The sequence below is a fragment of the Saccoglossus kowalevskii genome, chromosome 22 (assembly GCF_978046115.1).
Source record: "Saccoglossus kowalevskii chromosome 22, keSacKowa6.1, whole genome shotgun sequence".
Classification (NCBI taxonomy): domain Eukaryota; kingdom Metazoa; phylum Hemichordata; class Enteropneusta; family Harrimaniidae; genus Saccoglossus; species Saccoglossus kowalevskii.
In genome coordinates this window covers 9,407,228-9,419,686 of record NC_140662.1, presented here as the reverse complement: position 1 = coordinate 9,419,686, position 12,459 = coordinate 9,407,228, and the positions used below count along the sequence as shown (strand labels likewise).

The 12,459-nt window shown below is 37.9% G+C and overlaps 10 non-coding genes across 10 annotated transcripts; all 10 read right to left on the bottom strand.

The window, feature by feature from the left end:
* Positions 1 to 479: 479 nt before the first annotated feature.
* On the bottom strand, positions 480 to 551 carry TRNAP-UGG (transfer RNA proline (anticodon UGG)). The gene has a single exon. It is a non-coding gene; the product is annotated as a tRNA-Pro (tRNA).
* A 1,057-nt stretch (positions 552 to 1,608) lies between these two features.
* TRNAP-UGG (transfer RNA proline (anticodon UGG)) lies at positions 1,609 to 1,680 on the bottom strand. Its single transcript has one exon. It is a non-coding gene; the product is annotated as a tRNA-Pro (tRNA).
* A 388-nt stretch (positions 1,681 to 2,068) lies between these two features.
* Positions 2,069 to 2,141, bottom strand: TRNAP-UGG (transfer RNA proline (anticodon UGG)). Its single transcript has one exon. It is a non-coding gene; the product is annotated as a tRNA-Pro (tRNA).
* Positions 2,142 to 4,520: 2,379 nt separating this feature from the next.
* TRNAP-UGG (transfer RNA proline (anticodon UGG)) lies at positions 4,521 to 4,592 on the bottom strand. The gene has a single exon. It is a non-coding gene; the product is annotated as a tRNA-Pro (tRNA).
* A 3,248-nt stretch (positions 4,593 to 7,840) lies between these two features.
* Positions 7,841 to 7,912, bottom strand: TRNAP-AGG (transfer RNA proline (anticodon AGG)). The gene has a single exon. It is a non-coding gene; the product is annotated as a tRNA-Pro (tRNA).
* A 1,256-nt stretch (positions 7,913 to 9,168) lies between these two features.
* Positions 9,169 to 9,240, bottom strand: TRNAP-AGG (transfer RNA proline (anticodon AGG)). The gene has a single exon. It is a non-coding gene; the product is annotated as a tRNA-Pro (tRNA).
* A 1,470-nt stretch (positions 9,241 to 10,710) lies between these two features.
* TRNAP-UGG (transfer RNA proline (anticodon UGG)) lies at positions 10,711 to 10,782 on the bottom strand. The gene has a single exon. It is a non-coding gene; the product is annotated as a tRNA-Pro (tRNA).
* Positions 10,783 to 11,170: 388 nt separating this feature from the next.
* Positions 11,171 to 11,242, bottom strand: TRNAP-AGG (transfer RNA proline (anticodon AGG)). Its single transcript has one exon. It is a non-coding gene; the product is annotated as a tRNA-Pro (tRNA).
* Positions 11,243 to 11,837: 595 nt separating this feature from the next.
* On the bottom strand, positions 11,838 to 11,909 carry TRNAP-AGG (transfer RNA proline (anticodon AGG)). Its single transcript has one exon. It is a non-coding gene; the product is annotated as a tRNA-Pro (tRNA).
* A 135-nt stretch (positions 11,910 to 12,044) lies between these two features.
* TRNAP-UGG (transfer RNA proline (anticodon UGG)) lies at positions 12,045 to 12,116 on the bottom strand. Its single transcript has one exon. It is a non-coding gene; the product is annotated as a tRNA-Pro (tRNA).
* Positions 12,117 to 12,459: the final 343 nt, after the last annotated feature.

Below are 12,459 nucleotides of genomic sequence, written 5' to 3'. Positions count from 1 at the left end.
GTAATGATTCAGTAAACGAAATCAAAAACTCATCTTTAAACTTTCAAGAAAACTAACAGCCAAAGCGAGTGACCATATTTGTGATTTACTGCCTTGCACTGCAGGGAATTCTCCATTTCATTGCCATTATTGTCTACTTGTTGGCACATTCCGATGTGGTCGCAAAATCCCCGGTCAGTATAATTGTGAGAATTTCTATTATTGTTTTTCTGTCGAATGTCATACCTTGAATTGAAATGCAGGCATCATAATGCAATATGTTAAAAAATGTGGGCTCGTCTGGGAGTTGAACCCGAGACCTCTCGCACCCTAAGCGAGAATCATGCCCCTAGGCCAACGAGCCAGACATACATTCAACTAACGTATGTATAGGTCGGAAAATAATTTATAAATATCTCTTTTCTAAAAGTGTTCAAAGGTTGCCTTATTGATGCAAGTCGAATCTTCAGCAGCCATTTTTCTAACTTTGGCAAAATTATAGGCTCGTCCGGGATTTGAACCCGAGACCTCACGCACCCAAAGCGAGAATCATACCACTAGACCAACGAGCCGATTCTGACTAATGAGTTAGGAGAGAAATTAAAAAAAATCAGTTTTATTCAGTTTTGCGATTCAATTGACAAGTTTTAAAACAGTATTTAGCAAATCTTTATACAATTCCATTTCAGGGAAATGATTCAGTAAACGAAATCAAAAACTCATCTTTAAACTTTCGAGAAAACTAACAGCCAAAGCGAGTGACCATATTTGTGATTTACTGCCTTGCACTGCAGGGAATTCTCCATTTCATTGCCATTATTGTGTACTTGTTGGCACATTCCGATGTGGTCGCAAAATCCCCGGTCAGTATAATTGTGAGAATTTCTATTATTGTTTTTCTGTCGAATTTCATAACTTGAATTGAAATGCAGGCATGATAATGCAATATGTTAAAAAAAGTGGTCTCGTCCGGGATTTGAACCCGAGACCTCTCGCACCCAAAGCGACAATCATACCCCTAGACCAACGAGCCGATTCTGACTATTGAGTTAGGAGAGAAATTAAAAAAAATCAGTTTTATTCAGTTTTGCGACTCAATTGACAAGTTTTAAAACAGTATTTAGCAAATCTTTATACAATTCCATTTCAGGGTAATGATTCAGTAAACGAAATCAAAAACTGATCTTTAAATTTCGAGTAAACTAACAGCCAAAGCGAGTGACTATATTTGTGATTTACTGCCTTGCACTGCAGGGAATTCTCCATTTCATTGCCATGATTGTCTACTTGTTGGCACATTCCGATGTGGTCGCAAAATCCCCGGTCAGTATAATTGTGAGAATTTCTATTTTTGTTTTTCTGTCGAATTTCATAACTTGAATTGAAATGCAGGCATCATAATGCAATATGTTAAAAAATATGGGCTCGTCCGGGAGTTGAACCCGGGACCTCTCGCACCCTAAGCAAGAATCATGCCCCTAGGCCAACGAGCCAGACATACATTCAACAAACGTATGTATAGGTCGGAAAATAATTTATAAATATCTCTTTTCTAAAAGTGTTCAAAGGTTGCCTTATTGATGCAAGTCGAATCTTCAGCAGCCATTTTTCTAACTTTGGCAAAATTGTGGGCTCGTCCGGGATTTGAACCCGAGACCTCTCGCACCCAAAGCGAAAATCATACCCCTAGACCAACGAGCCGATTCTGACCAATGAGTTAGGAGAGAAATTAAAAAAAATCAGTTTTATTCAGTTTTGCGACTAAATTGACAAGTTTTAAAACAGTATTTTGCAAATCTTTATACAATTCCATTTCAGGGTAATGATTCAGTAAACGAAATCAAAAACTCATCTTTAAACTTTCGAGAAAACTAACAGCCAAAGCGAGTGACCATATTTGTGATTTACTGCCTTGCACTGCAGGGAATTCTCCATTTCATTGCCATTATTGTCTACTTGTTGGCACATTCCGATATGGTCGCAAAATCCCCGTTCAGTATAATTGTGAGAATTTCTATTATTGTTTTTCTGTCGAATTTCATAACTTGAATTGAAATGCAGGCATAATAATGCAATATGTTAAAAAAAGTGGTCTCGTCCGGGATTTGAACCCGAGACCTCTCGCACCCAAAGCGAGAATCATACCCCTAGACCAACGAGCCGATTCTGACTATTGAGTTAGGAGAGAAATTAAAAAAAATCAGTTTTATTCAGTTTTGCGACTCAATTGACAAGTTTTAAAACAGTATTTAGCAAATCTTTATACAATTCCATTTCAGGGTAATGATTCAGTAAACGAAATCAAAAAGTCATCTTTAAACTTTCGAGAAAACTAACAGCCATAGCGAATGACCATATTTGTGATTTACTGGCTTGCACTGCAGGGAATTCTCCATTTCATTGCCATTATTGTCTACTTGTTGGCATATTCCGATGTGGTCGCAAAATCCCCGGTCAGTATAATTGTGAGAATTTCTATTATTGTTTTTCTGTCGGATTTCATAACTTGAATTGAAATGCAGGCATCATAATGCAATATGTTAAAACATCGTCCGGGAGATGAACCCGGGACCTCTCGCACCCTAAGCGAGAATCATGCCCCTAGACCAACGAGCAGGACATACATGCAACAAACGTATGGATTGTCGGAAAATAATTTATAAATATCTCTTTTCTAATAGTGTGCAAAGGTTGCCTTATTGATGCAAGTCGAATCTTCAGCAGCCATTTTTCTAAATTTGGTAAAATTAGGAGCTCGTCCGGGGTTTGAACCTGAGACCTCTCGCACTCAAAGCGAGAATCATACTCCTAGAAGAACGAGCCGATTCTGACTAATGAGTTAGAGAGAAATTAAAAAAAAAATCAGTTTTATTCAGTTTTGCGACTCAATTGACAAGTTTTAAAATAGTATTTAGCAAATTTTTATACAATTCCATTTCAGGGTAATGATTCAGTAAACGAAATCAAAAACTCATCTTTAAACTTTCGAGTAAACTAACAGACAAAGCGAGTGACCATATTTGTGATTTACTGCCTTGCACTGCAGGGAATTCTCCATTTCATTGCCATGATTGTCTACTTGTTGGCACATTCCGATGTGGTCGCAAAATCCCCGCTCAGTATAATTGTGAGAATTTCTATTTTTGTTTTTCTGTCGAATTTCATAACTTGAATTGAAATGCAGGCATCATAATGCAATATGTTAAAAAATCGTCCGGGAGTTGAACCCGGGACCTCTCGCACCCTAAGCGAGAATCATGCCCCTAGACCAACGAGCCAGACATACATTCAACAAACGTATGGATTGTCGGAAAATAATTTATAAATATCTCTTTTCTGAAAGTGTGCAAAGGTTGCCTTATTGATGCAAGTCGAATCTTCAGCAGCCATTTTTCTAAGTTTGGTAAAATTATGGGCTCGTCCGGTAATTGAACCCGAGACCTCTCGCACCCAAAGCGAGAATCATACCCCTAGACCAACGAGCCGATTCTGACTGATGAGTTAGGAGAGAAATTAAAAAAAATCAGTTTTATTCAGTTTTGCGACTCAATTGACAAGTTTTAAAATAGAATTTAGCAAATTTCTATACAATTCCATTTCAGGGTAATGATTCTGTAAACGAAATTAAAAACTCATCTTTAAACTTTCGAGAAAACTAACAGCCAAAGCGAGTGACCATATTTGTGATTTACTGCCTTGCACTGCAGGGAATTCTCCATTTCATTGCCATTATTGTCTGCTTGTTGGCACATTCCGATGTGGTCGCAAAATCACCGGTCAGTATAATTGTGAAAATTTCTTTTATTGTTTTTCTGTCGAATTTCATAACTTGAATTGAAATGCAGGCATCATAATGCAATATGTTAAAAATTGTGGGCTCGTCCGGGAGTTGAACCCGGGACCTCTTGGACCCTAAGCGAGAATCATGCCCCTAGACCAACGAGCCAGACATACATTCAAAAAACGTATGGATTGTCGGAAAATAATTTATAAATATCTCTTTTCTAAAAGTGTTCAAAGGTTGCCTTATTGATGCAAGTCGAATCGTCAGCAGCCATTTTTCTAAATTTGGTAAAATCATGGGCTCGTCCAGGATTTGAACCCTAGACCTCTCGCACCCAAAGCGAGAATCATACCCCTAGACCAACGAGCCGATTCTGACTAATGAGTTAGGAGAAAAATAAAAAAAATAAGTTTTATTCAGTTTTGCGACTCAATTGACAAGTTTTAAAATAGTATTTAGCAAATCATTATACAATTCCATTTCAGGGTAATGATTCAGTAAACGAAATCAAAAACTCATCTTTAAACTTTCGAGAAAACTAACAGCCAAAGCGAGTGACCATATTTGTGATTTACTGCCTTGCACTGCAGGGAATTCCCCATTTCATTGCCATTATTGTCTACTTGTTGGCACATTCCGATGTGGGCGCAAAATCCCCGGTCAGTATAATTGTGAGAATTTCTATTTTTGTTTTTCTGTCGAATTTCATAACTTGAATTGAAATGCAGGCATCATAATGCAGTATGTTAAAAATTATGGGCTCGTCCGGGATTTGAACCCGAGACCTCTCGCACCCAAAGCGAGAATCATGCCCCTAGACCAACAAGCCAGACATACATTCAACAAACGTATGGATTGTCGGAAAATAATTTATAAATATCTCTTTTCTAAAAGTGTTCAAAGGTTGCCTTATTGATGCAAGTCGAATCTTCAGCAGCCATTTTTCTAAATTTGGTAAAATTAGGGGCTCGTCCGGGATTTGAAACCGAGACCTCTCGCACCCAAAGCGAGAATCATACCCCTAGAACAACGAGCCGATTCTGACTAATGAGTTAGAGAGAAATTTAAAAAAAATCAGTTTTATTCAGTTTTGCGACTCAATTGACAAGTTTTAAAATAGTATTTAGCAAATCTTCATACAATTCCATTTCAGGGTAATGATTCAGTAAACGAAATCAAAAACTCATCTTTAAACTTTCGAGTAAACTAACAGACAAAGCGAGTGACCATATTTGTGATTTACTGCCTTGCACTGCAGGGAATTCTCCATTTCATTGCCATGATTGTCTACTTGTTGGCACATTCCGATGTGGTCGCAAAATCCCCGGTCAGTATAATTGTGAGAATTTCTATTTTGGTTTTTCTGTCGAATTTCATAACTTGAATTGAAATGCAGGCATCATAATGGAATATGTTAAAAAATCGTCCGTGAGTTGAACCCGGGACCTCTCGCACCCTAAGCGAGAATCATGCCCCTAGACCAACGAGCCAGACATACATTCAACAAACGTATGGATTGTCGGAAAATAATTTATAAATATCTCTTTTCTAAAAGTGTGCAAAGGTTGCCTTATTGATACAAGTCGAATCTTCAGCAGCCATTTTTCTAAGTTTGGTAAAATTATGGGCTCGTCCGGTATTTGAACCCGAGACCTCTCGCACCCAAAGCGAGAATAATACCCCTACAACAACGAGCCGATTCTGACTGATGAGTTAGGAGAGAAATTAAAAAAAATCAGTTTTATTCAGTTTTGCGACTCAATTGACAAGTTTTAAAATAGTATTTAGCAAATCTTTATACAATTCCATTTCAGGGTAATGATTCAGTAAACGAAATCAAAAACTCATCTTTAAACTTTCGAGTAAACTAACAGACAAAGCGAGTGACCATATTTGTGATTTACTGCCTTGCACTGCAGGGAATTCTCCATTTCATTGCCATGATTGTCTACTTGTTGGCACATTCCGATGTGGTCGCAAAATCACCGGTCAGTATAATTGTGAAAATTTCTATTATTGTTTTTCTGTCGAATTTCATAAACTTGAATTGAAATGCAGGCATCATAATGCAATATGTTAAAAAATGAGGGCTCGTCCGGGAGTTGAACCCTGGACCACTCGCACTTTAAGCGAGAATCATGCACCTAGACTAACGCGCCAGATATACATTCAACAAACGTATGGATTGTCGGAAAATAATTTATAAATATCTCTTTTCTAAAAGTGTGCAAAGGTTGCCTTATTGATGCAAGTCGAATCTTCAGCAGCCATTTTTCTAAGTTTGGTAAAATTATGGGCTCGTCCGGGATTTGAATCCGCGACCTCTCGCACCCAAAGCGAGAATCATACCCTTATACCAACGAGCCAATTCTGACTAATGAGTTAGGAGAGAAATATAAAAAAAATCAGTTTTATTCAGTTTTGCGATTCAATTGACAAGTTTTAAAATAGTATTTAGCAAATCTTTATACAATTCCATTTCAGGGTAATGATTCAGTAAACGAAATCAAAAACTCATCTTTAAACTTTCCAGTAAACTTACAGACATAGCGAGTGACCATATTTGTGATTTACTGCCTTGCACTGCAGGGAATTCTCCATTTCATTGCCATGATTGTCTACTTGTTGGCACATTCCGATATGGTCGCAAAATCCCCGGTCAGTATAATTGTGAGAATTTCTATTTTTGTTTTTCTGTCGAATTTCATAACTTGAATTGAAATGCAGGCATCATAATGCAATATGTTAAAAAATCGTCCGGGAGTTGAACCCGGGACCTCTCGCACCCTGAGCGAAAATCATGCCCCTAGACCAATGAGCCAGACATACATTCAACAAACGTATGGATTGTCGGAAAATAATTTATAAATATCTCTTTTCTTAAAGTGTGCAAAGGTTGCCTTATTAATGCAAGTCGAATCTTCAGCAGCCATTTTTCTAAGTTTGGTAAAATTATGGGCTCGTCCGGGATTTGAATCCGCGACCTCTCGCACCCAAAGCGAGAATCATACCCTTATACCAACGAGCCGATTCTGACTAATGAGTTAGGAGAGAAATAAAAAAAAATCAGTTTTATTCAGTTTTGCGACTCAATTGACAAGTTTTAAAATAGTATTTAGCAAATCTTTATACAATTCCATTTCAGGGAAATGATTCAGTAAACGAAATTAAAAACTCATCTTTAAACTTTCGAGAAAACTAACAGCCAAAGCGAGTGACCATATTTGTGATTTACTGCCTTGCACTGCAGGGAATTCTCCATTTCAGTGCCATTATTGTCTACTTGTTGGCACATTCCGATGTGGTCGCAAAATCCCCGCTCAGTATAATTGTGAGAATTTCTATTATTGTTTTTCTGTCGAATTTCATAACTTGAATTGAACTGCAGGCATCATAATGCAATATGTTAAAAAATCGTCCGGGAGTTGAACCCTGGACCACTCGCACTTTAAGCGAGAATCATAGACCTAGACCAACGCGCCAGATATACATTCAACAAACGTATGGATTGTCGGAAAATAATTTATAAATATCTCTTTTCTAAAAGTGTGCAAACGTTGCCTTATTGATGCAAGTCGAATCTTCAGCAGCCATTTTTCTATGTTTGGTAAAATTATGGGCTCGTCCGGTATTTTAACCCGAGACCTCAAGCACCCAAAGCGAGAATCATACCCCTAGACCAACGAGCCGATTCTGACTAATGAGTTAGGAGAGAAATTAAAAAAAAATCAGTTTTATTCAGTTTTGCGACTCAATTGACAAGTTTTAAAATAGTATTTAGAAATCTTTATACAATTCCATTTCAGTGTAATGATTCAGTAAACGAAATCAAAAACTGATCTTTAAATTTCGAGTAAACTAACAGCCAAAGCGAGTGACTATATTTGTGATTTACTGCCTTGCACTGCAGGGAATTCTCCATTTCCTTGCCATGATTGTCTACTTGTTGGCACATTCCGATGTGGTCGCAAAATCCCCGGTCAGTATAATTGTGAGAATTCCTATTATTGTTTTTCTGTCGAATTTCATAACTTGAATTGAAATGAAGGCATCATCATGCAAGATGTTAAAAAGTACGGGCTCGTCCGGGAGTTGAACTCGGGACCTCTCGCACCCTAAGCGAGAATCATGCCCCTAGACCAACGAGCCAGACATACGCTCCACAAACGTCTGGATTGTCGGAAAATAATTTATAAATATCTCTTTTCTAAAAGTGTGCAAAGGTTGCCTTATTGATGCAAGTCGAATCTTCAGCAGCCATTTTTCTAAGTTTGGTAAAATTATGGGCTCGTCCGGGATTTGAATCCGCGACCTCTCGCACCCAAAGCGAGAATCATACCCTTATACCAACGAGCCGATTCTGACTAATGAGTTAGGAGAGAAATAAAAAAAAATCAGTTTTATTCAGTTTTGCGACTCAATTGACAAGTTTTAAAATAGTATTTAGCAAATCTTTATACAATTCCATTTCAGGGAAATGATTCAGTAAACGAAATTAAAAACTCATCTTTAAACTTTCGAGAAAACTAACAGCCAAAGCGAGTGACCATATTTGTGATTTACTGCCTTGCACTGCAGGGAATTCTCCATTTCAGTGCCATTATTGTCTACTTGTTGGCACATTCCGATGTGGTCGCAAAATCCCCGCTCAGTATAATTGTGAGAATTTCTATTATTGTTTTTCTGTCGAATTTCATAACTTGAATTGAACTGCAGGCATCATAATGCAATATGTTAAAAAATCGTCCGGGAGTTGAACCCGGGACCTCTCGCACCCTGAGCGAGAATCATGGACCTAGACCAACGCGCCAGATATACATTCAACAAACGTATGGATTGTCGGAAAATAATTTATAAATATCTCTTTTCTAAAAGTGTGCAAACGTTGCCTTATTGATGCAAGTCGAATCTTCAGCAGCCATTTTTCTAAGTTTGGTAAAATTATGGGCTCGTCCGGGATTTGAATCCGCGACCTCTCGCACCCAAAGCGAGAATCATACCCTTATACCAACGAGCCGATTCTGACTAATGAGTTAGGAGAGAAATTAAAAAAAAATCAGTTTTATTCAGTTTTGCGACTCAATTGACAAGTTTTAAAATAGTATTTAGAAATCTTTATACAATTCCATTTCAGTGTAATGATTCAGTAAACGAAATCAAAAACTGATCTTTAAATTTCGAGTAAACTAACAGCCAAAGCGAGTGACTATATTTGTGATTTACTGCCTTGCACTGCAGGGAATTCTCCATTTCCTTGCCATGATTGTCTACTTGTTGGCACATTCCGATGTGGTCGCAAAATCCCCGGTCAGTATAATTGTGAGAATTCCTATTATTGTTTTTCTGTCGAATTTCATAACTTGAATTGAAATGAAGGCATCATAATGCAAGATGTTAAAAAGTACGGGCTCGTCCGGGAGTTGAACTCGGGACCTCTCGCACCCTAAGCGAGAATCATGCCCCTAGACCAACGAGCCAGACATACGCTCCACAAACGTCTGGATTGTCGGAAAATAATTTATAAATATCTCTTTTCTAAAAGTGTGCAAAGGTTGCCTTATTGATGCAAGTCGAATCTTCAGCAGCCATTTTTCTAAATTTGGTAAAATTTTGAGTTCGTCCGGGATTTGAACCCGAGACCTCTCGCACCCAAAGCGAGAATCACACTCCTAGACCAACGAGCCGATTCTGACTAATGAGTTAGGAGAGAAATTTAAAAAAATCAGTTTTATTCAGTTTTGCGACTCAATTGACAAATTTTAAAATAGTATTTAGCAAATCTTTATACAATTCCATTTCAGGGTAATGATTCAGTAAACGAAATTAAAAACTCATCTTTAAACTTTCGAGAAAACTAGCAGCCAAAGCGAGTGACCATATTTGTGATTTACTGCCTTGCACTGCAGGGAATTCCCCATTTCATTGCCATTATTGTCTACTTGTTGGCACATTCCGATGTGGTCGCAAAATCCCCGGTCAGTATAATTGTGAGAATTCCTATTATTGTTTTTCTGTCGAATTTCATAACTTGAATTGAAATGCAGGCATCATAATGCAATATGTTAAAAATTATGGGCTCGTCCGGGAGTTGAACCCGTGACCTCTCGCACCCTAAGCGAGAATCATGCCCCTAGACCAACAAGCCAGACATACATTCAACAAACGTATGGATTGTCGGAAAATAATTTATAAATATCTCTTTTCTAAAAGTGTTCAAAGGTTGCCTTATTGATGCAAGTCGAATCTTCAGCAGCCATTTTTCTAAATTTGGTAAAATTAGGGGCTCGTCCGGGATTTGAAGCCGAGACCTCTCGCACCCAAAGCGAGAATCATACCCCTAGACCAACGAGCCGATTCTGACTAATGAGTTAAAAGAGAAATTTTTAAAAATCAGTTTTATTAGTTTTGCGACTCAATTGACAAGTTTTAAAATAGTATTTAGCAAATCATTATACAATTCCATTTCAGGGTAATGATTCAGTAAACGAAATCAAAAACTCATCTTTAAACTTTCGAGTAAACTAACAACCAAAGCGAGTGACCATATTTGTGATTTACTGCCTTGCACTGCAGGGAATTCTCCATTTCATTGCCATGATTGTCTACTTGTTGGCACATTCCGATGTGGTCGCAAAATCCCCGGTCAGTATAATTATGAGAATTTCTATTTTTGTTTTTCTTTCGAATTTCATAACTTGAATTGAAATGCAGGCATCATAATGCAGTATGTTAAAAACTATGGGTTCGTCCGGGAGTTGAACCCGGGACCTCTCGCACCCTAAGCGAGAATGGTGCCCCTAGACCAACGAGCCAGACATACGCTCCACAAACGTATGGATTGTCGGAAAATAATTTATAAATATCTCTTTTCTAAAAGTGTGCAAAGGTTGCCTTATTGATGCAAGTCGAATCTTCAGCAGCCATTTTTCTAAGTTTGTTAAAATTATGGGCTCGTGCGGGATTTGAACCCGCGACCTCTCGCACCCAAAGCGAGAATCATACCCTTATACCAACGAGCCGATTCTGACTAATGAGTTAGGAGAGAAATTTTAAAAAATCAGTTTTATTAGTTTTGCGACTCAATTGACAAGTTTTAAAATGGTATTTAGCAAATCATTATACAATTCCATTTCAGGGTAATGATTCAGTAAACGAAATCAAAAACTCATCTTTAAACTTTCGAGTAAACTAACAACCAAAGCGAGTGACCATATTTGTGATTTACTGCCTTGCACTGCAGGGAATTCTCCATTTCATTGCCATGATTGTCTACTTGTTGGCACATTCCGATGTGGTCGCAAAATCCCCGGTCAGTATAATTGTGAGAATTTCTATTTTTGTTTTTCTGTCGAATTTCATAACTTGAATTGAAATGCAGGCATCATAATGCAGTATGTTAAAAAATATTGGCTCGTCCGGGAGTTGAACCCGGGACCTCTCGCACCCTAAGCGAGAATCATGCCCCGAGACCAACGAGCCAGACATACGCTCCACAAACGTATGGATTGTCGGAAAATAATTTATAAATATCTCTTTTCTAAAAGTGTGCAAAGGTTGCCTTATTGATGCAAGTCGAATCTTCAGCAGCCATTTTTCTATGTTTGGTAAAATTATGGGCTCGTCCGGGATTTGAACCCGCGACCTCTCGCACCCAAAGCGAGAATCATACCCTTATACCAACGAGCCGATTCTGACTAATGAGTTAGGAGAGAAATTTTAAAAAATCAGTTTTATTAGTTTTGCGACTCAATTGACAAGTTTTAAAATAGTATTTAGCAAATCATTATACAATTCCATTTCAGGGTAATGATTCAGTAAACGAAATCAAAAACTCATCTTTAAACTTTCGAGTAAACTAACAACCAAAGCGAGTGACCATATTTGTGATTTACTGCCTTGCACTGCAGGGAATTCCCCATTTCATTGCCATTATTGTCTACTTGTTGGCACATTCCGATATGGTCGCAAAATCCCCGGTCAGTATAATTGTGAGAATTTCTATTATTGTTTTTCTGTCGAATTTCATAACTTGAATTGAAATGCAGGCATCATAATGCAATATGTTAAAAATTATGGGCTCGTCCGGGAGTTGAACCCGGGACCTCTCGCACCCTAAGCGAGAATCATGCCCCTAGACCAACAAGCCAGACATACATTCAACAAACGTATGGATTGTCGGAAAATAATTTATAAATATCTCTTTTCTAAAAGTGTTCAAATGTTGCCTTATTGATGCAAGTCGAATCTTCAGCAGCCATTTTTCTAAATTTGGTAAAATTAGGGGCTCGTCCGGGGTTTGAACCCGAGACCTCTCGCACCCAAAGCGAGAATCATACCCCTAGACCAACGAGCCGATTCTGACTAAAGAGTTAGGAGAGAAATTTTAAAAAATCAGTTTTATTAGTTTTGCGACTCAATTGACAAGTTTTAAAATAGTATTTAGCAAATCATTATACAATTCCATTTCAGGGTAATGATTCAGTAAACGAAATCAAAAACTCATCTTTAAACTTTCGAGTAAACTAACAACTAAAGCGAGTGACCATATTTGTGATTTACTGCCTTGCACTGCAGGGAATTCTCCATTTCATTGCCATGATTGTCTACTTGTTGGCACATTCCGATGTGGTCGCAAAATCCCCGGTCAGTATAATTGTGAGAATTTCTATTTTGGTTTTTCTGTCGAATTTCATAAC